At 40.5% G+C, this 25186-nt stretch overlaps 1 long non-coding RNA gene across 1 annotated transcript in view; it reads left to right on the forward strand.

Annotated features, from left to right (window-relative positions):
- LOC129151433 (uncharacterized) overlaps positions 1-4479 on the forward strand; it is a 39969-nt gene extending 35490 nt beyond the window's left edge. The window contains exon 3 of the long non-coding RNA XR_008558118.1: positions 4365-4479. This is a non-coding gene — a long non-coding RNA (uncharacterized LOC129151433). The remainder of the gene's footprint in view (positions 1-4364) is intronic.
- The last annotated feature ends 20707 nt before the right edge of the window (positions 4480-25186 follow it).

The raw sequence follows: 25186 nt of genomic DNA on the forward strand, positions 1-25186 counted from the left end.
TATTTATAATAGCTTCCATTTTCCATGGTGCAACAATGGCTTCTTGCAGAAATCTCTGGCTTCTCTGATCTCTATGGTGGGTCTTCCCACCCACCACCTCTAAGAGAGCAGCAACCTGGGGTGCCTATGGAGCCTCCTAACAGAACTGCAAGTCTAGGATGTTCTTCAGGAAGCACTTCTCCAGAAATTTTTCTGGAACTTTAATTTGTTTTGTTTGAGATACCTAGGGAAAAAAATCTTTGTGCCACAGTTAATGTCAAATCATTGGGGAAATAGGTGGCGTTTCAACAACAAAAAAACCATAATGCTAACACTAATGATAATTAGAACTACCATCATGGAAAGCCTTCTCTATAGCAGGTTCTTCCCTATAGGAGGTATTGTGCCTATACTACCACTAATCCCTACAATAATCTTACAACATTCATATGCTAATCCTCATTTTACAAATGTGGAAACAGATTCACAGAGATGAAGGAGTTTTCTTTTGTAGGGACATTATGGATGCAAACAAGATTTGAATGCAGGTGCGTCTAATTTGAAAGCCATCTTCTTCTGTTCTACCACATTGGTGGGAGTCAATCAGTCATCTCATGTTAAATTGCAATGCAGTAACAAACAACCCTCACATCTCAGTGGCTTGCAGTCACCAGGGCTTATTTCTCACTCATGTTGTGTCAGCTGTGGGTTGGCTCTGGCTCTGCTCTGTGTCCTCTTTATTCCAGGACCCAGTTGGAAGAGTAGTTACTATCTGAGACATTCCACTCTCTTGGCAGAGAGAAAATACCAGTGGTGGAATCCTATGATGGACCTTAAGGCTTCTGTTCTATCATGCTCACATTATTAGCCAAAGCAAGTCACATGGAAAAACTGATGTGAATGGATGAAAGCCATATCAAAGAAGGCCTTGCAGGGATGGGCTTGGTAGAGAGGGTAGTGAGTGATTTTAACAAATAATATAGTCTCACACAAAGGGTCATCCAGGAGGAAAGATCTATGTATACAGCTTCAGGAAGATGCATAGAGTTTTCAGGAACAATGAGAAGCCCAATCTGTCAGGTTTAAAATGTACATACAACAGTTAGATAATGTTTGAAACTTTATGCTAAACTCATATTGTGAAGACCTCGGAATGCTAAGCCAAGGAGGGTGCCCTTTATTCAACTGCAGTGAGAAACAGCCAACCAGCAATTCAACATAAAAGGTGTTTTCAGGTGCCAATGGCACAGCAAGGACACACTTTGACATATTTCAAAGAACTATGTTTCATTTTGAGAAAAGACAAATGTGTTATGCACAATAGCAATAAAACATATGTTTTAACCCATTCACAGGCTTCCCGTTTGATCCTCCTACACAATTGTAGACTTCTGTGGTAGATTAGATTGTTTTCAATTCCTCACTTCCTCCCTGTTACAAAATTAAATGTAGGTGATCTTCTCCATGTGACTGTAGCAACTCCCATTGTGGAAGATATGAACTTCCCTCGTCTTTGATGTTGGCCTTGGCTCTAGGACTTGCTTTGACTGTTGGAATGTGGGCATAAATGGCTGCATGTTGTTTCCAAGATGAGGCCATAAGAAGCAGTGTGTTATTTCCTCTGCTCTCTTACATTCCTATTATCCATCAAGAGGAAAGCATGCCAACTAGCTCCTGCCCCTTAACTATTACCCCAATATGGGACACATGCCAAAGATCTGGACTCAACATACAGCCCAGGGCCAAGCCCAGCTGAGATTTGTCTAACCCCAGCCCACCCACAGACTGTGATGGAGCAAAATACTTGTTTTGGGGTTGTTTGTTATGTAGCATTATTGCACCAATATCTATTAAAAGGTCCATTTTACAGATGAAGATAAACAAATACAGAGAACCTAGGTCTTCTTTTCTCAAGGTTATGGTCTTCTCAATAAACCATTGTATTCTCTGTTAGATAGGTAGAGATTTGAAGATATGAGGTACTTTATTCATGAAGAATGAGGGGCCCAAAGTCTAAAATGAAGAAGAAATGCAGTCAGCCTGGGAAGAAGCGGGGCTAACCTGGACCAAGATGAACAAAAGCCACAAACATAATGATGGGGAAGGTGTCATTTTGAAGCCACATTTATTCTTTCTTCATTCATTCATTCTTTTGACAAATATTTATTAAGCAATTATGTACTAAGTAACCTCTTCTCTTATATAATTTACAGTCTAGTGCAAATAGTCAAACTCTTCAACCAATCAAGGTATAATTATAAGTTAAGTATTTTAAAATAAAATAAAATAACACTGTGTAATGAAAATATATCACAGAGGAATCTGATCTGATCTTGGTGGGCTGGGAAGTGGCATCAAGGGAGGCCTCTCTGGGGGCGTACCCTTTGAGCTAAGATCTGAAGAATGCGGATAGACTAACTATGTAAAGAAAGCTGAAGGTAAATATCCCACCCAGCAAGAATAGCATATGCAAAGACCCTGTGGCAGCAGGAGCTTGGGACATTCAGGAAAGTGAAAATAAGGCCAGCTAGAATGTAATAAACCATGGGAACTGGGGCTGGGGAGGCCTTATTGGCCAAGGCTCTTGGTCTCTTCCTTCATTCATTAGAAAACATTGGAAGATTTTAAGTGGGGCAACAAGTCTTTTATCAATATTTAATTTCCGAGATGGAGAAAAGTATTACCTTCTAGGTCAGCCAACTTTGTAAGAACTGATGAATTTATTATTAAAAATGGGCCGCAAGGATAATGTCTGATGAAAACAGAAGGGCAGGTAGTATTGAAACTGTCAATGTGGCCATCACCAACATGAGGTAATAAGTTGTAGTAAGCTGTATTCCTCACATAGCTTTGTAAACAAGCAAGGATTTAAAAGATCTTTTTGAATGAGGCCACAATTTAGATGGTTTCATTACTTACCTGATGGAACTCTAGGCCTTCCTTTTCCCAGTTGGATCACACTGTGCATAAAACAGTGCCCCTGTGAGGAGTTAATTTTTGTAATGGGATCACATACCTGCTGTCCCTTCTGGTCATCCGTTTAGCTCCATGGGAATACAGAAAAAAATTTCTGCTACCAGTTTGATATTGAAAATTCCGTGGCAGCTAATCTAAAATTAGGCTTCCACTCCTCCCTCACTCCAAACACACCCCTTCTCTGATCCTTGATTTGCTCTAACAAAGGTTGGAAAGTTACAGAAGAAGATAATCTCATTCTTTCAATACCAACAGCTGGACTCTTTCATGAATTTATGTATTTGTAGGATAAGATAATCACTTTCCTTAACCTTCAAAGTAGCTATTCCAGGACATTAATTGCTACCATTTTATATGCCTCAAAATGGTACAATTGACAGTGACACACATTAATTTAATTGCTGTGTCAGATTTTATTCCATTTGATACTATGCAGCAGGCTTAACATATGACTATCATATGTCAGTAATACGTTAGTGTCCTCATTACTAGCACCATCTCCTTAGCACATTATCCTTAGCATGTACAGAAGAATTGAGAATTTACACTAACTTAAAGTCTCTGTTCTCAAGGCTCAGTCTTGCCATAAGCAGAGAAACAAATGTACATACATATGTCATTTTTTAAATTAATAACAAAATGATGAATAATCACAAGGGTGAGTTTGAAATTAACTTATTTCCTGCTCAAACCATCATGTTTTCACTCAGCTTAGTTTAGCTGATGATAGAGCAATTTTGAGGGTTTTATGCTGTTGGCTGACAGTACCCCAGACAGACTACATAGCCTTGCAAAGTTTACAAATAAACCAGCAGACTCTTCTCTAAATAGATTTTTCATGTTTATTTCTTCCTTTGAATTTGGCACTAGAATTACTTTGCCATGAGAGGTAGTTCATATCAGACTTCCTCCAGCAACAATAGTTCACTCCTGTAGAGTTATCACACCCAAACTTCAGTTGGAAGGTGAGGGACTGAAGGAAACTTTGCTGACTAATAAGTAAAATTTAGATCTGTGTCAGGGTAGCAGATGGTATCGCCCTAGGCAAAGCCTCCACTCTCTGATCAGTCATCTGTGTAAACATACAGAAGTTGGTGGCAGACAGTTATGCACAATTTGCAGATGGAGAAACTCAAGGAGAGAGTTCAGTAATATGTTTGAAGTCTCACATTGACAGAGGTAATGATAGGCTTGCAATCTAGGAGTCACAAAATGCATTCCTTAATGGCTTAAATTCTCTGAGCTTTAATTTCATCTCTAAAATAAAAGCAGTAACATTGAACCTAATAGTAACTGTACAAGAAATAATGATGTGATTTGATAAAAGACTCATCACAGTGTAAGCAATGAATAAATGTTAAATCTCTCCCATTAGTGACAGAAAACATTCAATACCACATGTCTCTCAGAACAGGTGTACTCTGAAGAGATGTCGCTTGCTTCAATTACACCAAATTTGCAAAAGAAGTCAAATTGCCAGATTTCAAGGAGGAAACGTTTTTGAAGAGTCATCAAGCTTGCAAAAAGAAGAAATAAAGTAGTAACAATGTTTTATGTGAGCACCACATACTTTCAGAAATGCTTGGCCAGGTGTTGGTGGGATTAACTAATCCAAGTAGAAAATAAGAACATGAACATAATTAAAACACATTTGATTTTGCACCAAATATTCCAAATCAAATTAAAGGAGAGAGAGGTATGAATGAGTATTTCTAAATTCCATGGAAGGAATTACTCCCGGAGGTATTTATAAATGTACAGTGTTAGGATTGCATGAGTTCCTGGAATCCTATGTAAAATATAAAAAGCACTCATTTGTGTATGTGTTTTCTAGAGACACAATCCTTGTCCATACATTTAATCAGATTCTCAGGACAAAGATCCCCCAAAGTTCAGAATCACTGACTTAGACCAATCCTATCCTTTAGCCCTAGTTCGTTCCTATTAGGAATCCACATATCACTTTTTTCCTCGCTGCAATAGGCTCCAGAGACTGACAGAACTTTGGGGGCCCCGCCCTATGTTCTTCTGGTCCTTCCAGAATGCTCTTGACCTGAAGAATCAAAGGCAGTGGGAAAATAAATTAAAATCAAGAAATGTTAAGCTGGTGGAATTTTAATAGGAAAAACACTGAGACTGGAACTATTTTTTTTAATTTAAATTCTTTATTGTTTAAAGTATTACTTATGTCTCCTTTTTCTCCCATTGACCTCTCCCCAGACGCTCCCACCCCCCAGCACATGCCCTCACTCCCCTACTGTCTGTGTCCATTGGTTATGCTTATATGCATACATACAAGTCCTTTGGTTGATCTCTTACCCCCTCCCACCCTCCCCTGCCTTTCTTCTGAAGTTTGGTGGTCTGTTTGATGCTTCTATGTCTCTGGATCTATTTTTGTTCATTAGTTTATGTTGTTCGTTATATTCCACAAATGAGTGAGATCATGTGATACTTATTGTTCTCCAACTGACTTATTTCGCTTAGCATAATGCTCTTCAGGTCCATCCATGCTGTTGCAAATAGTAGGAGTTCCTTCTTTTTACAGCAGTGTAGTATTCCATTGTGTAGATGTACCACAGTTTTCTAATCCACTCATCTGCTGATGGGCACTTAGGCTGTTTCCAAATCTTAGCTATTGTGAATTGTACTTCTATGAACATAGGGGTGTATATGTCCTTTCTGATTGGTGTTTCTAGTTTCTCGGGATATATTCCTAGAAGTGGTCACCCCTTCTCTTTTCACAAAGAATGTTAAATATTCGACTACTTAAAATTATAAAATGCATTAAAACCACTTACTCAGGCACAGATAAGCCAATTATTACCCAGTGTATGGGAAGCAAGCAAAGGAGGGACTGGACCCAGTAGAACTGTGAATTCAGGAGCAATAACTCAGAAACCATGACACCACATGACCATCTGACTTGCAGATCAAATGTAAATTTATACATTAAATATTATCCAGTTAATTTCTTTCCTATCTCGTTTATATAAATGGCATTAGAAATATTTTCTTTCCATATGTTACTTTCTTATGCTCCATGTCTGTTTTGCCTACTACCTTAGGAGAGCTCTCCTCTTCACAGTTGCCTTTCTGAGCCAGTAACCCAAGCCCTGCCGGCAGCTTGTGGCTCCTGTATGAAATTTCAGGTGCAAATTTCATAAAGAGCCTAACAAAATGGCACATAAAGGTGTCTTTTAGATGAGGAGCCCTTTGGGTACTATTGGCTCCTAGTTAACCTGGGGTGCCCATGGGAAAGACAATAGAGACAATAGTGTTGCTTGGGTCACTCTATCTCCTCTTCCTTCTTACTGCTCTTCAATGTCACCACAAGTCTCCCATCACCCTTTCTATGGGCATCACATCTGTACCTTACATTTGGCAGTTGATGGTAGTATTCTCTCCTTAAGCCCCAAGACCTCTCTAGAATCCAAGGATCCTTACTCCTGTGCTTAAAATTATAGCCAATAACATTCTGTGTAGAGGGGGTCTCACTCTGGCTGGCCACCCACTGTAATACTCTCCTCTGGATAAAGACCCTCTGGGTCCTTCTGTAGTCGTGATGCCATCGCTGAGGTTCCATTGTGCCTTCCCTTGAATGTATCAAGTGTGCAGTGTTTATTTACAGCCAATCTCCTTTTAAAATGTACCTACATATTATAATAAGGACCATTTTATAAATCAAGAAGCAAAAACACCGTGACAGCTTCTCAGAGGATGTCCAATAAAACTTTTGAAATTTCTGTCCCATTTTCAAAAGGTCAGAGTATAATTTACAAGAATAGAAGTGTTCCAATAAAGCACCAGCTGTGTAGAATGAATGCCTTTTTCTATACCCACTAAACTGCGATTCAGATAAAAGCAAAGGTCTCTTGAACTAATGAGTTGCTATAAAAGTTAAAGATCTGTGCAAGAATAATATGTAGGTGCAGTTCAGAGAGTTCTGGAATTAAAGCTACACTAAACTGAACTTATGGCTTGCAAAAAGAGCTTTGAGGACCGATTTTCTCTGTTTACTCATAGAACAATCAGTGTTTGTAGAAGCTTATTTCCAATCTTTCACTTTTTCCACTAAACCAAAATTCCTTCCAGCACGACAGCCCAGGATGCCCAGTGCAGAGAGCCTTTCAGCCCAGCACATGGACCCACAGAGCAACCAGCCAACATCTGACAAGGGGTTTGATGCTTTAGAGCTAAAGATCAGATTAGAGAGAAATCCTAATCTTCCCCACACCCCATTAATTCATCCTATATAATAAAAGCATAATATGCAAATGGACTGAACAGCGGAATGACCAGTTGGCAGGGGCTGGAGCGGGGAGCAGGGCCGATGAGCAGACTGCGCCAAGCCAGCCAAGGCGCATGCCAGCAGGCAGAGGGAGGGAACAGCAGTGGAGGGGTGGCTACCAGCAGCAGGGGAGGGATGATGGCGGGGGGGGGGGGGGGGGGCGGCACGGTCCCCTGATCCCCTGTCCTCGCCTCCTACAGAGGGAGGCCCGGTGGTGGCAGCAGCGGGGTGATGGGGGCGGTGCTGTTCCCTGATCAGCCAGCCCTGTCACCTCTTTCAGCGGGAGGCCAGACTGCGGCTTAGGCCGGCTCCCCATGGTGAGCTGGCCTAATCTGTTAGTAGGACATCCCCTGAGGACTCCAGGACTGTGAGAAGGTGCAGGCCAGTCTGAAGGACCCCTCCCCCCAGGGCACAAATTTTTGTGCACTGGGCCTCTTGTTTTGTAATAAAATGTAAGTCCTTTTTATCCATTTGCTCACCTATAAAACGTAGTTATGTGCTGCCCCCATTTTTCAACCCTCTTTCTTTTAATAGTGACAAATAAATCTCTATGCTTCTTACTGACTGCCCACTCATTCAACAACTTCCAATCTGTGGTCAGCAATATGTCCAAACGCATAAAAGACAGAGTGAAAACGCAGTATACTTTACACTTCTCATGTCTTCACGATTGCCAAGAACACAGAGCTCTGTTTTACAAAAAACAACAAACAAACCAGGAACCATTTGTGTATCAATGGTATGTTGCTTACAGTGTTTTCAAATCTAAAAATCAAAATAAATGAACAAGCAGAACAGAAACAGACTCATAGATACAGAGAGCATTTTGACGGTTGTCAGATGGAGGGAAGTTGGGGAAATGGGTGAAAAAGGTGAAGGGATTTAGAAGTACAAATTAGTAGTTACAGTGTAGTCATGGGGATGTAAAGTACAGCCCAGGGAATATAGTCAGTGATTCTATATAATAAGAGGCTAATATGCAAATTGTCCCCTCAACCAGGAGTTCGACCAGGGGGCAGGGCCAGCTGGCCAACCACTGCAGCCCCTCCCCCCAGCCAGCCCTGCCCCTGATTGACCCCCGTACCCTGATTGGGGTAGGCCAGCCAGATCACACCCATGCACGAATTCGTGCACTGGGCCTCTAGTATTCTAATAACTATATATGCTGTCAGATGGGTATGAGATTTTTTGGGATGATCATTTAGTAAGTTTTATAATGTCTAATCATGGGGGTATATACCTGAGATTAATATAATATTCTATGTTAACTATAATTTAAAAATAAATAAATTTTTAAAAAGAAAGAAAAGAAATGGGGTGGGGGAAGAGGGTAGTAATTCTAGTGCCCTAGGGACGACACTTCCTGAAAATTCCCTATGGAAGATTTTTCTCAGGGTACAGATTTATTGGTTGAGTTAAGCTATCATTGTCTTTAAAGTCACATGTAGCACAATGAGCAGTGGGAGCACTTCATTTAACGTACATTCTCTTTCCATTATTTCTTTATCAAACAAATTACATGTAAATACATCTAGGGTAGAAATCTCACTTCCTAAAACTTAGAGTTAAAAGTTAGGACCTTACTATTTGTTTAGCAGCTACACTTTTATAATATATGTGTGTGTGTGTGTGTGTGTGTGTGTGTGTGTGTGTGTGTGTATGTATATATATAATAAGAGAATTCTTGGAGGGTAAAACCCAAATGCTCTGTAACAGAGCTAAGGACACTAAGAACAGTCATTGTATTGCAGGATTTTAGAGCTGAAAAGTGATCATCTAACTTAAACTCCTCATTGTACAGAAGAGAGAACTGAAGTCCGGAGAGGTGATGAGTCATCCCCAAGGTCAACCACCAGCAATGGTCCCAAGACAGGGGCCCAATGTGACTGGGTCTGTGCCCTGCTCCCCTCACTACCATGCCTTCTAGTAGGCTGGGCACATAGACTTAAGTGATCTAAATTATGTCTGGGCGTATTTCCATCACAAAGTGAATTCATACAAAAAATACTGAGGCTTTAGAAAAACTATTTTGTGGAACTCCTACACACACACACACACACACACACACACACACACACACACTATAGAAAGCAAATAGTGTCTTTTGCTTTTTATACTCAGGAGTTTACTCTTCTATTTCACAATCCCACAGAACAATTTCTGGCTCCGGGCACGTTTGACATAAATCCTGGAGCATGTAATTGACTCGGCGTGATGCAGGGATCAGAGAACTCGTGAGATAATGGACAGCCAGCCCACTAAGGGCATGCGACTCGTGCATTTAATCTGCTGAGGAGGCTTGTAGCAGCACGCAGTCCGAGCTGTTAAATGAGATTCTTCTCCTCTTTCAAAGCCCTGCTCAGTGATGGTCCTTCCTTGGCGGTGATTTTTCTAACCACATTGTTATTTCACTATTATCCACTTCATGTCATATTAACATAATGGGAGATGGGGATGAGTCTTTCTTAGTTACATCCAATTTCTTCTTACTTTATATTTTGGGAAGACAGACTATTTCAGATCACTATTCATCCACCCGCTAGTAATATACTTTAAAGTGACTTGCAGGTTTCTGACTGATATGTCGAGTTGTGCCTTGGGAACTCAGGTCAATAATAAGAGAGTTCTCGTGACTGGGGAACTTAGCTTGTCAGTAAATATGTGTGCTGGGTTGTGTGGTTACCGAAAGTAAGGCATCTTCCCTGATCTCTAGCACACACTCCTCATTGGGAGGGAAGCTGAATAGGTAGTTCTGATGTGACAAGTGAGACAAGGAGGTACCAGAGAAGCAGAGGGAGGGTGTCCCAGCCAGCTGGAGAAGTCCTTGAATCTTACCTGGGGGAGGTGACGTTGGAATTGTTATCTAATAGCTGGGCAGAGAGAAAGGCAGGGGGAACAGCTCATGGAGAGACACCACCTGGATGCTTTTAACCTAGGGGATTACAAGTAGCTCTAATGGTGCCAGAGGCTGGGTGAGGGCTGGGAGTCCCAGGAAATGAGGCGTGTCAGGTAAAAGGGGTGAACCACCTCTTTCTCCTCTGTAGTTTTTCTTAGCACTCTTAGCTTCCAAATGCCAGAGATCACCCAATATGTATAGTTTGGGTGCTGAACATAGATTCAGAATTTCTAGACCTCTGTGCAATTCAGCTCCCATTCATTCAGGCTTTAGCCTCTCCTAAGGACTGTGGGCAACAGTGGCTGGTTTTCTGAATATGGCCCTCGGGCTCAAAGCTGGGAAATTCTTACACTACAATCAGCTAAGCACAGAAGAGAACAGGAGAAGCATCCTTTTCCCATTAAATGAAGAACTTCAGGAGGTCTTATCCAATGACTTTTAATAAAAAGTGGTTTCCCTTATAAAAGAAAGGGGAAAGGAAGAAAAGCTTTATATTTTTTAAATTGTTATTTCTTAACAGTTAAGCAAGTTAACATTATTTATGGGCTCATTTATGTGTTTTGTTTTTGGAACTCTGAATTCCAAAAAATAGAGCCTGTGTTAAACAGTTAAATGGGGAAAGAATTAAACGAATAGTTTTCTGAGACTACTGGAATTTTTATATCCTTGGCCAGGGACTGTTCTTTCTCTCTTCCTTTCTTCCTCTCTTCCTCCCTTCCTCTCTTCCTCCTCCCTCCCTTTCTCCCTTCCTTCCTTCCTTCCTTCCTTCCTTCCTTCCTTCCCTCCCTCCCTCCCTCCCTCCCTTCTTTCTTTCTTTCTTTCTTTCTTTCTTTCTTTCTTTCTTTCTTTCTTTCTTTCTTTCCTTTCTTTCTTTCTTTCTTTCTTTCTTTCTTTCTTTCTTTCTTTCTTTCTTTCTTGTAGTAAGTAATAGTCTTGTCAGACCTTCTGGATAGAATACTTCAATTACATTAAAATAGATCAAGTCTCTGTATGGATAATATAGGCCATAGAAAGAACAGATAATACTAGTCATAGAAAGAATGGTGAATTACTTAGGTTGATGTCTTTGCAGAACATATAACAAAAAATAACACAATATCTTAAATATATATATATATTTTGCTATGTGATTATGCCTCTTTTTTTTTTTTTTCTTTCTCTCTCTCTCCTCTGCTGGGTAATGCTCAGTGCCTAACTCTTGGTTAAATTTTAGAGGCAGTAATTAAGCCCTGGAAACTTCTGGAGCTGTTCTGCAGCGCTCTTAGTATGCTATAAATCACCACTCTCGCCCCTGGGGGCTCCTTCCCAGAAGCTGTCAGAGGCAGCAACTCCATGTTTATGGGAGAGTCTCTCGACGCTTTATACTCATTGAGATAAAATTAAGTCAAAGAGCATTCAGTTAAAATGGCAGGGTAATTAAATGAGCTGTTCTCCACCCCTCCATCTAAATGGCATCAAGACTTTGAACTGAGGCGATGAAAATGTGGGATCGTGTTCTTGCTGAGCAAATTCTGGGGGACTGCAGGCACGAGTTTTCTAACGAGGTCATGGGAGACTGGAGATTTACCATCTCTTCTGTATATACTCAGGAAACACACATGTGTTTAGAGGTTCCTACTTCAACCCCCAAAGTGGGTGGTACTCCTGGAGCACCGGAGGGTTAACATGCAGCCCTGATACCTGACTGGAGCTGCAAGGCAGAGAGAGCAGGTGTGGTTTGTGGCCTCTGGGAGTTTATGGATTAATAGAGAAACCATTTCAACAAACAAGGGTACGCTGAATAAAAGAGATACATACTGGTACAATAGGAGTAACGCTGGATACCTGGCTGTGTTATTAATTAGAAAACATCTAACACTGAAGTTGTGATGGCCAAGAGAGACCTTGGAAACTGTCTGGTCCAGAGGTCTGAGGTTTGTCACTGGGGCTCTGCTAGGAGCCCAACCATGTCCCCTCTATGAGGTTGCCAGGAGAGGTTAATGCAGCAGGTGGTAGCAAACCCTTCTCAGATCATACTGGAACTATTTTATTTTAATCAGTCAGTCCCCACTGTCAGCCCCAATTCCATCCCCACACATCTCTGTGGAGATACCTATGTGGAGATTTCATCCATGTACTTGCACAATTGTATTACTCTGTGAGTGCATACATCATCCTCCACTGATGGTTTTGCTGAAACCTATCAGGTGAGCTGGCCTCCTTGCTCCTTGCACCTGCACTCACGCTTTTTCCATCAGTTCTCAGCATGAGCCACCCAGCCCCTTGCATCCCAACCTTCTGCCTGGAGTCTGCCTTCTCCACCTGAATTTCTCTGACCAGAAGCCTCCATGCCCTAAAGTGGCCACATTCAGCATTCTTACCTGGGCCGATTGTTCTGCTTATTCACTGACTTTGTCGTTAAAACATGGTGGTCTTTGAAAACCAGTATTTTTCATTTTTTACATAGTGTACAGTATAATAGCATCATGGGTAGTAGATGTTTACAGAGTTAAATTTAAAAAATTAGTCCCTGATAAATTTCAGAATTGCACTTTTTAGCATATTTCAGAAGTGCGTGCTTTACTATAGTTTAATTTGTTTCTTCTATCCTTTTTTATAAGTTTAATTCTGAACAATCCAGCAAAAATTTATCAGAGGCTCCCCTTCCAATTAATTGAGCCTTCATTTTCATATACTTTGCATACATTTAAGGTCAGTTTCCTGTTTTCATGCATTTTAAGCATTGCAAAGACTGAGAAGCAAGTAGACATTTATGGGATATCCTGACAGAATCCGCTCTAGTTTTGTTGCGTTTTCTTATGAAACGCCATCATTCGGCTCTGGATTGGTCTTTGCTTGGTAACTGGGTCTGCATTGATTGGAAGGCACAGGAAGTCTCCTTGGTTAAGTTCAAGTACTGATTTACGGTGCTATCTGGGGTGTCCCTGATTCTGGTGCCTTTGTAACTGTTGCCTAGAACTACTTTAGAAGGAATATAGAAGCACGTTTACTGTCTTCTGGCATTTAAGACTTCCCTGAGCTTTTGAGACTTGACAAGGACAGCACCACCAGCTTGCCCTGGTCCTGTAAGTGTTGCCTCTGGTACAGTATTTCAGTCTCAGCGTCTTGCCTGTCTCCATTGTCCAAAAGCTTGGGCTGACATGGCATCTCTGTAAAGATTATGTGACTCATTTTCATTAGAAAATGGGTAGCTGAAAAACAGGGTTCCAACTTCATATGAGGAGAAAATAAGACTTCCACGAAGCTTTGTAGGAAACAGTCATGAGGATGGAATTGGCAACCCCAAGACAAAAATAAACAAAGAAAGCCCACACCAGGTGCCTGATAAACCCGGGACATGCACATTTGCAGTGCACGTGGCGATTCTACTAGTAGATTACTCATGTAAATGAAACGAGATTCAGGCATTTCCCTACAGATCTCTAATCAGACTTCCCACATTCATATTGATGTGAGTTTTCCCTTCTGTGTCCTCCTCTCACAGTGGGGAAACTGATGAGCAATGAAATTGATAAGGCAAGGCCTTAGAAGACAGGGAGATGAGTAAGCTTTTAGAATAATCAGGAGTTGGCTAAAGACCTTGATCTTGTACTGAAAGTTGTTTTGTGGGAGCTAATGTTAAACATTGAGATTCCAACTGTTCTTTAAGTAGCTGTAAGCCCCCAAAGGGCAGCTCTGTGTGTTGTACTTACTACACCCCTCAAAATCCTGAGCTCCGGGTCTCCTAAGTAGAGATCACTCACCAAAGTATTGTTGAATAAAGAATGAATTAATATTATCATCACCACCAGTATTGGATAACCATATCATATTCCACAGATAAGTACAAGACACGATCTTATTAAGATAACATCAAGATTGTAAAAATTTTTCTGGCAGAGCTACATTTTTCTGTATCTTTAGGACCGAGATTACTATGTATAGTAATAAGCTGAAAACAGATTAGAAAAATTCTCTGACATAAAGAAGTGTTAGCATTACAGCAAAAACGCAGGGTGTTCAGGAAAGTGCACAGACATTTTAAAAGATTTATGCCATTGGTTGCCAGAGCATTTTTATGATGTTTCCTGATGGCACTTTATGCAAAAACTGAACTTTAAAGAAATTTTATAATTCACTGTAAACTTAATTTTGTGCATTCGTTATTAACTGAGAAGTATGCAACTGTGATAACGTAGCTTGCAAACAGTAGCTATTGAGGGATTACACCAACTCTATTGTATTATGCAGTTGTTCTTTTGCATATTTCATTTCCTCAAGGGGAAAATATTGTAATTTGTAATTTCCATATTACCAGATTATCGTGCACTCTCCAATGATTACCCTTTCTATTTGTTTGGAATTTGTCAATTTCTGCACAATTTAATAAGACAGTTTGACTTTCCAAACACCAGGAAAATCTTGGAGGGCTGCATTTCAATGGAAAATGGAAAAGCCTACAGTCTTTCTCAGGATCACAAGCTTAGCATTTCCATTTGTTAAACCACCTTCCCATTCCATCTCCCTCCCCTCCAGTGAAGCTTAACTATTTGATTTCATCTTGCAGCAACACAATTTCTAAGGATATGATCTTAATACTATTTTAATGATGAAATAAGAAATGTTGGAGGTGCAGTTATTATAGGTTTGCTATATATTGTGATTGCGTTACAAATGCACTCAGACTTACATGGAGATAAAATGCAGCAACTCTGTCACAAAGATTCAAAAACAATTTCCACAGCATTTAACAGACAAACTGTATAAACAGTTTCAAAAATTACCAAGTTGAATAAATTCTATTTGGCCCTTGCCTGCACATTGTCCACACTTAACAGTGTTCTCCCAGCTGCTTTGTAGCCCTGAAACCAAGATGGTCTAACACTGCTCTCACATCAGCCCACTTAATTGTGCTTTGCTTCATCAAGTTGTTCCTCAAATAGGTTTTGCAATTATCCCATGTTGTGTCAATCATGAAAATCTGTTGGTTTAATTCTATCCAGTCAGCAAGTAGTTATTGAATGCCTACTTGGAGTTGGGTGCTGAAAATACCCTTTTCTGCCATATTCTGAGCTGCTGGCTTGTTGACTCCACTGAAGATTTTTTTCAGGCTCCTTCTTTAAAGTCTCAGGTCTTCAAACCAGAGAGCACAGGTCGATCGGGCTTTTGTTAGCTTTATTTTTTGCACCCATTAGGGTTGGCATTGAGCAATTTTCATGTGTTCATTACTATGTCTAGGCACTGTTCAGGTATAGCATATAATAAAAATTATAAATATATACAAATTTAGAAGCAATGTATTTGATAGACTATACCAATAGCATGATTTACTAAAATCCAGTGTTTTAAGAAGCACTTGGAAAACTCAAACATATTCAATTATGCTGGGTGTTGATTAAATGAAATTATAAATTACTTTTTGCAAAACAAATGATCAGTAAAGGTGATCACTGTAAAGTGAAAATGACACCCTATGTTTTTATTAGAATTATATTGGGATAGAAGTCAGGAGATGATGTTCTTACCTCAGATAATCCTCTATCTGATTTTCCACTAGAACATGCATGCCTTGAGGACAAAGATTATGCCTTTTAATGTTTTAAGCAAGAGAGCTCACGATATATTGTAAGCATTTATAATATATTGAGTAAATGATTAACATGTAAGTGGATCTTTTTCAATACAGTTGGCCCTTCATATTCATGGGTTTCACATCCGAGGATTCAACCAATCACAGAAAGAAAACAGTATCTTTGTATTTCCAAATGCAGATTCTCAATTGAGGGTCAAAAGTACTGTTTTCCATCTGCAGATGGTTGAATCCACAGATGCAAAAGGTGACTATAGAGTCAAAAGCTATACGGAACTTTAGACTGCAGGGGGGTCTGTGCCCCTGGCCCCTGCATTGTGCAAGGGTTCCCTGTAGTGAGCATGAAGATAATCCCAGGGCTCTGGGTGGACGTGGAGGGAAACATCCCTCAGACTGCCTGCTTTATAGAGGCCTTGTCAGGACAGGATGATACACTAAATGTAAAGAATCTAGCACATGAGAACTGCTCCGTAAATGTTAGTTCAATAACCCTCACCCTCTTTTACACTAGTCCTTGCTGCAAAGGACTCTATTGGTAGAACATGAGTTAAGCTGTTTTCTTAAGAGATGCTGTTTTTAAGAACACTGGTAAATGTGACTGTTGTAATATTTTTTAGGCTAGAAAAAGCCACCTTGTATTGACTTTACCATATGCCTCCCAACAAGGTTGGATCATTCTAAAAATGGGATAAAACATCGCTCTACAAAAGTGCCCCTAGCCCATAGCTCTTGGAGGAGTGAGAACATTCTGGACATAGAGGGACTCCAGTTCTAATACTGACTGATACTTAATCTTTGTTTGTGGTAAGTTCCTTTCTGAAACCTCATTTTCCACAGTTGTAAAAGTAAAAATAGTCCCACCTCAAAGAATTGTGATAATTCAATACTAAAATTCATGTCAAGATCTCAGCTCATTTATTTATTCATCAAAATACTTACCCTGTACCAGGTTCTAAAGATAGAGCAGAAGAGAACAAGCAACAAACTTACCTGTCCTCAGGGAGCTTACATTCTAGTGGGGGAGACAGAAAATAAATAAGTACAGTTTATAGTGATAAGAGCTAGGAAGGAAAGCAGAGAAGAGAAAAATGAAAAGTGAGGAAGGGAAATGAAATCAGACAGTGACTATCAAAGACCTGAGGGGGTAATGCCAGGCACAAGTAAATACATATTGATATTTTATTGGTACACATTTCTGTTCCAGTTCTCTGGGATTGGATGTTGCGGCCAACACATCTTGGAGAAAACTGACTTTAGATGATAACTTGGAGCAGTCATACCCTGCTCTTGTGATTAGATTTAATTGTTGTTGTTTTTTTTGTTTTTTTTAAATATATTTTATTGATTTTTTACAGAGAGGAAGGGAGAGGGATAGAAAGCTAGAAACATCGATGAGAGAGAAACATCGACCAGCTGCCTCCTGCACAGCCCCCACTGGGGACGTGTCCGCAACCAATGTACATGCCCTTGACCGGAATCGAACCTGGGACCCCTCAGTCCGCAGACCGACGCTCTATCCACTGAGCCAAACCGGTTTCGGCTGTTGTGTTTTTTTAATCCTCACCCAAGGATATGTTTTTGTTAATTTTTAGAGAGAGGAAGAGAGAGAGAGAGAGAGATAGAGAGAGAGAGAGAGAGAAGAGAGAAGAGAGAGATTGCCTCCCAAAGTCACTCTGACAGGGAATAGAACCCACAAGCTTTCTGGTGTATGGAATGATGCTCCAACCTATGGAGCCACCCTGCCAGAGGGACTTAATTGTTTCACATTAATTATTTAATGTGTTACTGGCTGCTGCTACTCCCTCCCCCTCTTTCCTTATGCACTTCTGATAATCACTTGCGAAGGCTCTTTTCTCAAAAACAAAACAAAACAAAACAAAACAAAACAAAACTAGAAAACCCCAAACATTATCCCCTCTGGGGTGATCTTGAGTCACCAGAGGACCAATGTTTGCTTTTGCATCTTTCGTAGGATCTGTCCCCGTGAAAGGACTACCTTGTTTTCACAATTGTTTCTCTTCAGATGCTAAGTGACATAAGGGGGTAGAATGTTCAAAGTGAAACACAGCAGCCCTTTGCTCAAATGTGATTAGTATTGCTAATGGGATTTGCACAGCTTGCTCTGAGGAGAGAATGTTAGCTTGTCATAGAAGAGGACCTTCTAAATGACAGATTCCAGGTAGAAATATTCAGCATCAACATAGTTTGTTACTGAGTTAACCCTACGCCACTATCTGAGGGGCTGGGGGCACAGTTGAGTTGGTTGTCTTCAGTGGCCCAGTGGTTAAGACAACAGCAAGGATTCTCTCCCATTTCTCCCAGCCAAACAAAATCCTGGAATTCTAAGGCAAGAAATAATTTGATCTGAACTTTCTTTTTGCATCCTTTTCTCACTTAAAGAAAAAATACTTCCCAAGCTTTGATCACATCCCTCCCAGCTTTAGTCAATAACTGCTAAATGTCCGCACTGCGGACCCTTCGTGAGGATGAGATCAAGCTGTGTGATCTTGGGCAAGTCCCTCAACTTGTTAAGGCCTCAGTTGCTTCTTCTGAGAAATGGGAATGAGGACTCCTAACCTGATAGGATGTGGGATTCTGTATTTGAAGATTCTGTGACCTGAGGGAAGATTCAGTGACACCAAGAACCAGTTCCCAAAGGGTTTCTTATATTTCTGTAGAGATGATGCTAACACATGAAGAAAAAGCATGATGTAACCAATTGCTAAGGGATGGGTGATTCTAATAAAATAGTTTAATATTCCCTGAAACTCTGGGCAAGGTCTTTAACTTTTCCATTCCCCCAACCCCACCCCCCATTACTCCACTCTAATTTTCCCATGTTGCTTTCACTACTCTGCACTTCAGCAGGGCTCTTTATTGCCCTGGCCTGAGGTTCATCTGTTCTCTCTAACCCTAACCTTAACCTTCAGTGCAGATCCGCTCCAAATACCTAGAAATCTCCCCAAGAACTCTTGGCAACTTCGCTTTTCCTTTCTTGGTAACTTCCACCCCTTCCCAGCCATCATATATTGATTTTATGGTATTGATTCCTTGCTCTTCTTTATTGCCCTTAATTATGCATCCAGGAAAACATATGATTTCATTTCCATGATTTTGCCTGTTTCTGAATTTTTATAGAAGCAGAACATAAACCATCTATTTTTTGTGTGTAGCTGCTTTCACTCAATATTATTATTTTTTAATCCTCACGTGAGGATAGTTTTTCCATTGCTTTTTCAGAGAGAGTAGAAGGGAAGAAGAAAGGGGGAGAGAGAGAGAACATCGATGTGAAAGAGACACATGATCGGTTGCTCCCGCATGCACCCAACAGGGAGTGAGGCGCTAATGGCAGCCCATGCACGTGCTCTTGACCATGAAAGGAATCCAGGACCCTTTGGTGCACGGGCCGACGCTCTAACCACTGAGAAACACCAGGCGGGGCATCAATATTGTTATTTTTAAATATTCATTCATACGTTTGCATTAGCTGTAGATATAATTGATCCATTTTCCTTATTCTATGGTATCCTTTGTAGGAATATGCTCCAATTGACTGATCTGTTCTACTAATTAATGATGGGCTAGTTGGGCTATTATGAACAATGTTTCTATGAACATTCGTGTATGTGTATACTGGTGTCCATAACCATGCATTTCTGAGGACATAGTTCTAACAGAGGGTTATCTTTATAACAATCAAATGACCTAGGTGCTAGTATCCCAAGTTTGCAGACAATGAAGCAGGTGCACACAGATGTTAAGTCACTTGCCTGAGTTACAGAATAGGTATTCAAATAGTCAGCCTGACTCCAGGGACCCCACCCAGTGCTCAGGCACCTAACCCCCACCCCCGCCACCCATGTCACATGCCCATCCCCCACTAGACCGAGTCTCAGAACGAACAATTGTATTGAAGGAATCTTTTTATAGCTGGCACTAGCACAGTGCATTGCACAGAGTAGAATGCTTAACATGCTAATTGAATAAGTAAGTGTGGTTTCATACACATTATAAGAAAATGTAGCAAAGGCTATTTTCTTGTCCTTTAGCCTTAAAGAAAATCCACATTTTAAGGGGAATAGAAACAATACAGAACTAAATTATTTGTTATTTGTAAGCCCCCAAATGCCATGTTTTTAGAATTTATTACCAGATACTGTGGCCCAGACACCGTAGCTTTAGAAAAAATGTATAACATTTTAAATACCAGAAAAACATTATGTAAGAGATAAGAGAACAAACAACACAAGCAGTCACGAGCCAGGGAATGCGGGAGCCGAAAGTTGATATCTAAATTCTTCAAGGGTCTGACCCAAAGTAAAGATCTCTAAAAGTTGTCACTCTCATTTCTCCTAATTGATTGTAAATTCCTTGAACACGAGCAAGACCCATGTATTATTCTATCCCATTACACCTAATGCATAGTAGATGCTCAATTAATAAGCGAATCCCATCTCCAGCTTACAACGTTTTTGTATTGGTACCTTTGTAGAAACGGGCACATAATATCAACTTAATTTTGAGTAGCACTTTAAATTTTGTCCTAAGTGTATTCACACTCTTTTTGTGGGAGTTTCAAATCTGAGATCTATCTTTTAAAAGTGAACTGTTTAATCTCTTTGAGCCTTAGTGTTGTCTATCAAATGATATCTAATAATGCTTAGTTATAGTGAAACTGTAAGGTAATTTATATAAGTTCTCACCACAGAACTTAGCACATCCTAAGTGTAAATCATTATAGGACTTTATTTCCCATTTTACAGGTGAAGAAATGGAAAAGTAGGCAGGTTAAATTTACCTGACGCAGGTCATATAGTTAGGAGCAGAACAAGTCTGAAAACTATACTTCTATATCCTGATATGCAGCCTCTTCTTTCTCTTGGACTGAAATGATGAAACCATTCGGTACCTGAGCCAGGGATCCTGGCCCCAAAGCAAACACATGCAAGCACGGATACATCCTTAGATAGTAGAGTAATAGTGCGAGCACTCTCATTTTGACTTTGAACAGTTATGAGTAAGCCTTCAATTGAGTAAAAATTGACTCTGATGTGTTTTAACTACTGTCAAAATAGATCAAAATTTGACTGTCTCAAAAAAAAGTGATCACAAATCTCCTTGGTAAATGTCTCACATTTGTAATCGAATGTGGCCGTCTCCCCACTAAGATGTTTGCAGAATGAGCAAGGCAGAGGTCCTGAACTCGTGGTGTGGAACCTAGCTGTAGACATTTGCCTTAGCCTTCATCATCTTTAAAATGTTTTAATTTCTTGACAGTATTTAATAATTTGGAGATCTCACCTAAATATTTAGATTTCCGATTCCCCTTGGAAAATGAAAAGATGAAGCAATGATTGGCTCTAGACTTACTGACAGCCACCTGGAGGACAAGCCCTTCTCAGGAAGGTGAGTCCTCTCCTGTTTCCCTCCACCATCCCCACCAGCTCACTGCACCCATTTATGTTTCCTGGGTGACCCCTGGAGGCATTTAAATGTTCAGCCCACTGTAAGGCCAGTAACAAAGGCTGGGACCTGGTACAGCGATCTGAGAAGCATAAACCTCACTTCTCTGCTACAGCCTGAACCCGTGTTGTACACACCTCAGCTCTGTTTTCAGTGCATGGCCTCCCTCCCTCCTCGGGGGCTTCTGCCCTTGTAAGAGCAGTTAGCACGGTGCTCTTCTTTTTCCTAATGGACTTAACGTGGTGCATCTACTTAGCTGGTCTGAAACGTGTTTTTTTTTTTAGATGAATTAATGTTGTCTTAGGTTTCTCATAAGAAGAATTAGCTTTACATAAGCTTAAATGTCTCATAAAATGTTTCCATTTCAGTGTATTCATATGAATTATTGAGACGACACAGATTAGCCTATTTACATAGTAAGGATGCCCTGTTTGAAGTGAGTTGATAGGTGGCACATAGCACAAGTGTCTGTATTTAGACAGTGTGAGTACTTAATCGCCTATGCCAACAGAGGGGAGAGAATGGATCACTAAATTCTCCAAGGATCTGACCCAAAGTAAAGATCTCTGGAAGGTATGAGCATTGTTAGTGTGCGGTATTGACCAAAACAGGCCCATTCTCACACTTACACCACTCCAGCCCCACACCTCTCAGCTAAGGATTTATGACAAGTCAGAGGGGATAATATGCAAAGCAGTTTTTTTCAAACCAGGAGGTTTTACTAAGAGTGAAACTATGCAGAAGAGACATTTAGAAATGTCAACTTTCTGAGCATTTTGGGAATTGTACCTCAAATGAACCCCATGCCAATATAAATTTTCACATGGGCTAGAAATCTTATTTCTAAATAGCCTGAATAATGCAAACATTAGCTTCATTTTCAGAACATACTCTAATACCACCTGCAGCTTGGAAGAAATTGTCTAAAAGAAAGGTAATATCTGAGACACTTTTAGTCAAGATGGTTCTGTAAGTTTAAACCCAGTCACAACTCTGTTCTAAAACACAGACAATGACAGATAAAATAAGAAAATTGATGAGGCATGGCTGAACTAAAAAATAAGGTGAGTACTGCTAGTGACCAGAAAAGGTACAGAAACACAAAGTGGTGAGTAGGCTGTAAACTTGCTGGGTTCTGAAGCAGGTTCCAAACATTAGTCATTGGATACTCTGTTATTGTGGAGTGAAGTGCTCCATGAGAGATGGGGCGGGAGCTAGGCTGGGAGCGTGAAGCTAAGGTCTGTGGAGGCCTTCTCCAACTGCGACACAAGGCTGACCCTAGGAGGAAGACACAGCTCAGACACGGGAAAGTGAAACAAGCTGACCATTGGCTCAGGGTGTGGATGAGCAATAGCCCCCATTCCCCCATGGGATGGGAATGCTCCCTCCCTAACAATATGAGACCTGGTTCTGTTTGTTGGTCTATGGGATGGATAGAACATGCAAAACCAGTAATTTGATACGCAGAAGAAGGTAAATAAATAAAGTACATACTTCCCATTCAAAATAAACCGAAATTCCAAAGCCATAAAAATAATGTAATGCTAAAAATAAAAAGAGCAAAAGATTCAGGATGGAAATTCCTTTCAGCTGAGTTCACAGAAGATTCTGGGTAGAATATTAGCATATACAAATCAATAGAGTTCACAGGAATAGTGAACAAAATATACTAGGAAAAAGGGTAGCCAAAAGTTATAAAATATATAGGTAATATATTTAACAAAATATGTATAAGGCTTCTATGGAGAAAGGTATCACAACCTTATTGATGGAATTATAAAAGACATGAGTAAAGAAAGACATTATCTTCTGGTTTGAAAGGTTCAACAGGATAAAAGAAGTCAATGCTCTCCAAATTTTCCCATAAATTTAATGCATTTCCAATCAATATCCTAATAGAGTTTTCTATGGAATTCAACAAGTTATGCCTAAAGTGCATGATGAAGAACAATAGGTCAAAAATAGCCAAGACAATTTTAAAGAAGAATAACATAGGGAGATTTCCCTTTCCAAATATCAAGGGTTATTATGAAGCCATTAGAGGCCTGGTGCATGAGTTCATGCACCAGTAGGGTCCCTCGGCCTGGCCTGTGGGATCAGGCTGAAATCAGCACTCCGACATCCCCCAAGGCATCCCGGATTGTGAAAGGGTGCAGGCCAGGCCAAGGGACCCCACAGGTGCATGATTGGGGCTGGGGAGGGACGTGGGAGGTTGGCCAGCTGGGGAGGGATGGCAGGAGGGCTCCAGGGCCTGTCTGGCCCATCTCGCTCAGACCCAATCGGCCAGACCCCAGCATCAAGCTAACCTACTGGTCAGAGCATCTGCCCCCTGGTGGTCAGTGCACGTCATAGTGAGCGGTTGAGTGGACTTAGTATATCATTAGCATATTACGCTTTGATTGGTTGAACGTCCAACCGGGTGACCAGACACTTAGCATATCAGGCTTTTATTACTAGTATAGGATAAAACTTCGTGTGGTATGGTATAGGGCAGTGGTCAGCAAACGGCGGCTTGCGAGCCACATGCGGCTCTTTGGCCCCTTGAGTGTGGCTCTTCCACAAAATACCACGTGCGGGCACGCACGTACAGCGCGATTGAAACTTTGTGGCCCATGTGCAGAAGTCGGTTTTTGGCTTGGGCGGGTCTGTTTTGAAGAAGTGGCGTTAGAACACTCAAGAGGCCAAAGAGCCGCATGTGACTCGCGAGCCGTGGTTTGCCGACCACTGGTATAGGGATAGACAAACAGACCAATGAAACAGACTAAGTAGCCAAACACAAACCCACACATAGAGGCAAATGTGAAATGTGACACAGGTGGGATGAATGGCAGGTCACTGGGGAAAGCATAGATTTCTGGCAATCATAATAGGACAATTGAGCAGCCTCCTGCTATCCATTACCATACCATTTCCATAGCCATCCAGTTGGCAGTAATTAAAAACGCTGGGGAGGATGTGAAGCAGGGGTGACTACCATGGCAGGAGTGTAGCACTGAAGATACCAACCAAAATACAGGTGTCCCCCCAAAAAAATGTATACACGCTTTGAATGATTATAAACGTAGTGTTTATTAACCTAGAGCTCATTTGAAAAATGTAAAAGAATCTACAGAAATAAATAATTTTTTGTCAATGCTTATTTTCAAGCTGATGACCGGTCTGGTCCAGGCACTACTGATAATGCAAAGCAATGGAATTGCAAACATCAAGAATCGTTTTGTTAGTTATTTGTGTGCCTTCAATTTGTTGCTGGTTTTGTGCCATAAATTAATCTTTTATGTATCCCCATAAAAAATGTTTGGTGGCACTTTAGGATACATTTTCTTTGTTCATAGTCTGACTTCACCCACTATTTCAAATCAGTTAACCTGAAAGAAGTGAAAATTAAGTGAGTTATCAGCTGTTAAAGTGTTATACATTTTTTGGGACACCCTATATATGTACATTCTAGAGAGATTGGAAAAAGTCAAACTGACTAACTTTTAAAAGAAAATATAAGAAACCATCTTAATGTTTTCAGAGTAGAAGAATTTTCTTAAACAAGAGAATACAAGCAATAATCATAAAGATAGAGAATAATATATTGAAATTAATTAAAATTAAAATTTTTCTGAATTACAAAGGACAAAATAAAGTAACAGGTCAAGAACAATGTAGAGAAACACATTTGCAACACAAGCAATCGAGTTTAAAGTTAAGAAGTTACCTTTGAAAAACCCTTATAAATCAGAAAGAAAGATGGAAAAGAGGGAGAAAGAATGAGGATCTGTATAGGTTATGAGCAGGCAATTCACAAAGAAAACATAAATGGCCAATAAGCATATGAAAAGATGGTAAACTTTACTAATGATTAGAGAAATGTAAATCAAAACACTCCAGTCACCATTTCCACACTCAACAGACTGACAATAATAAAAAACTCTGCCAAGTGTGGGCAAGGATGCGGAGCAGGGTAACTCCTACACACGCCTGGCAGGAGTACAAACTGGAACCGCTGCCTGGGATGCCCCTGGCA

Source organism: Eptesicus fuscus, chromosome 2, assembly GCF_027574615.1.
Source record: "Eptesicus fuscus isolate TK198812 chromosome 2, DD_ASM_mEF_20220401, whole genome shotgun sequence".
In the NCBI taxonomy this organism is placed as follows: Eukaryota; Metazoa; Chordata; class Mammalia; order Chiroptera; family Vespertilionidae; genus Eptesicus; species Eptesicus fuscus.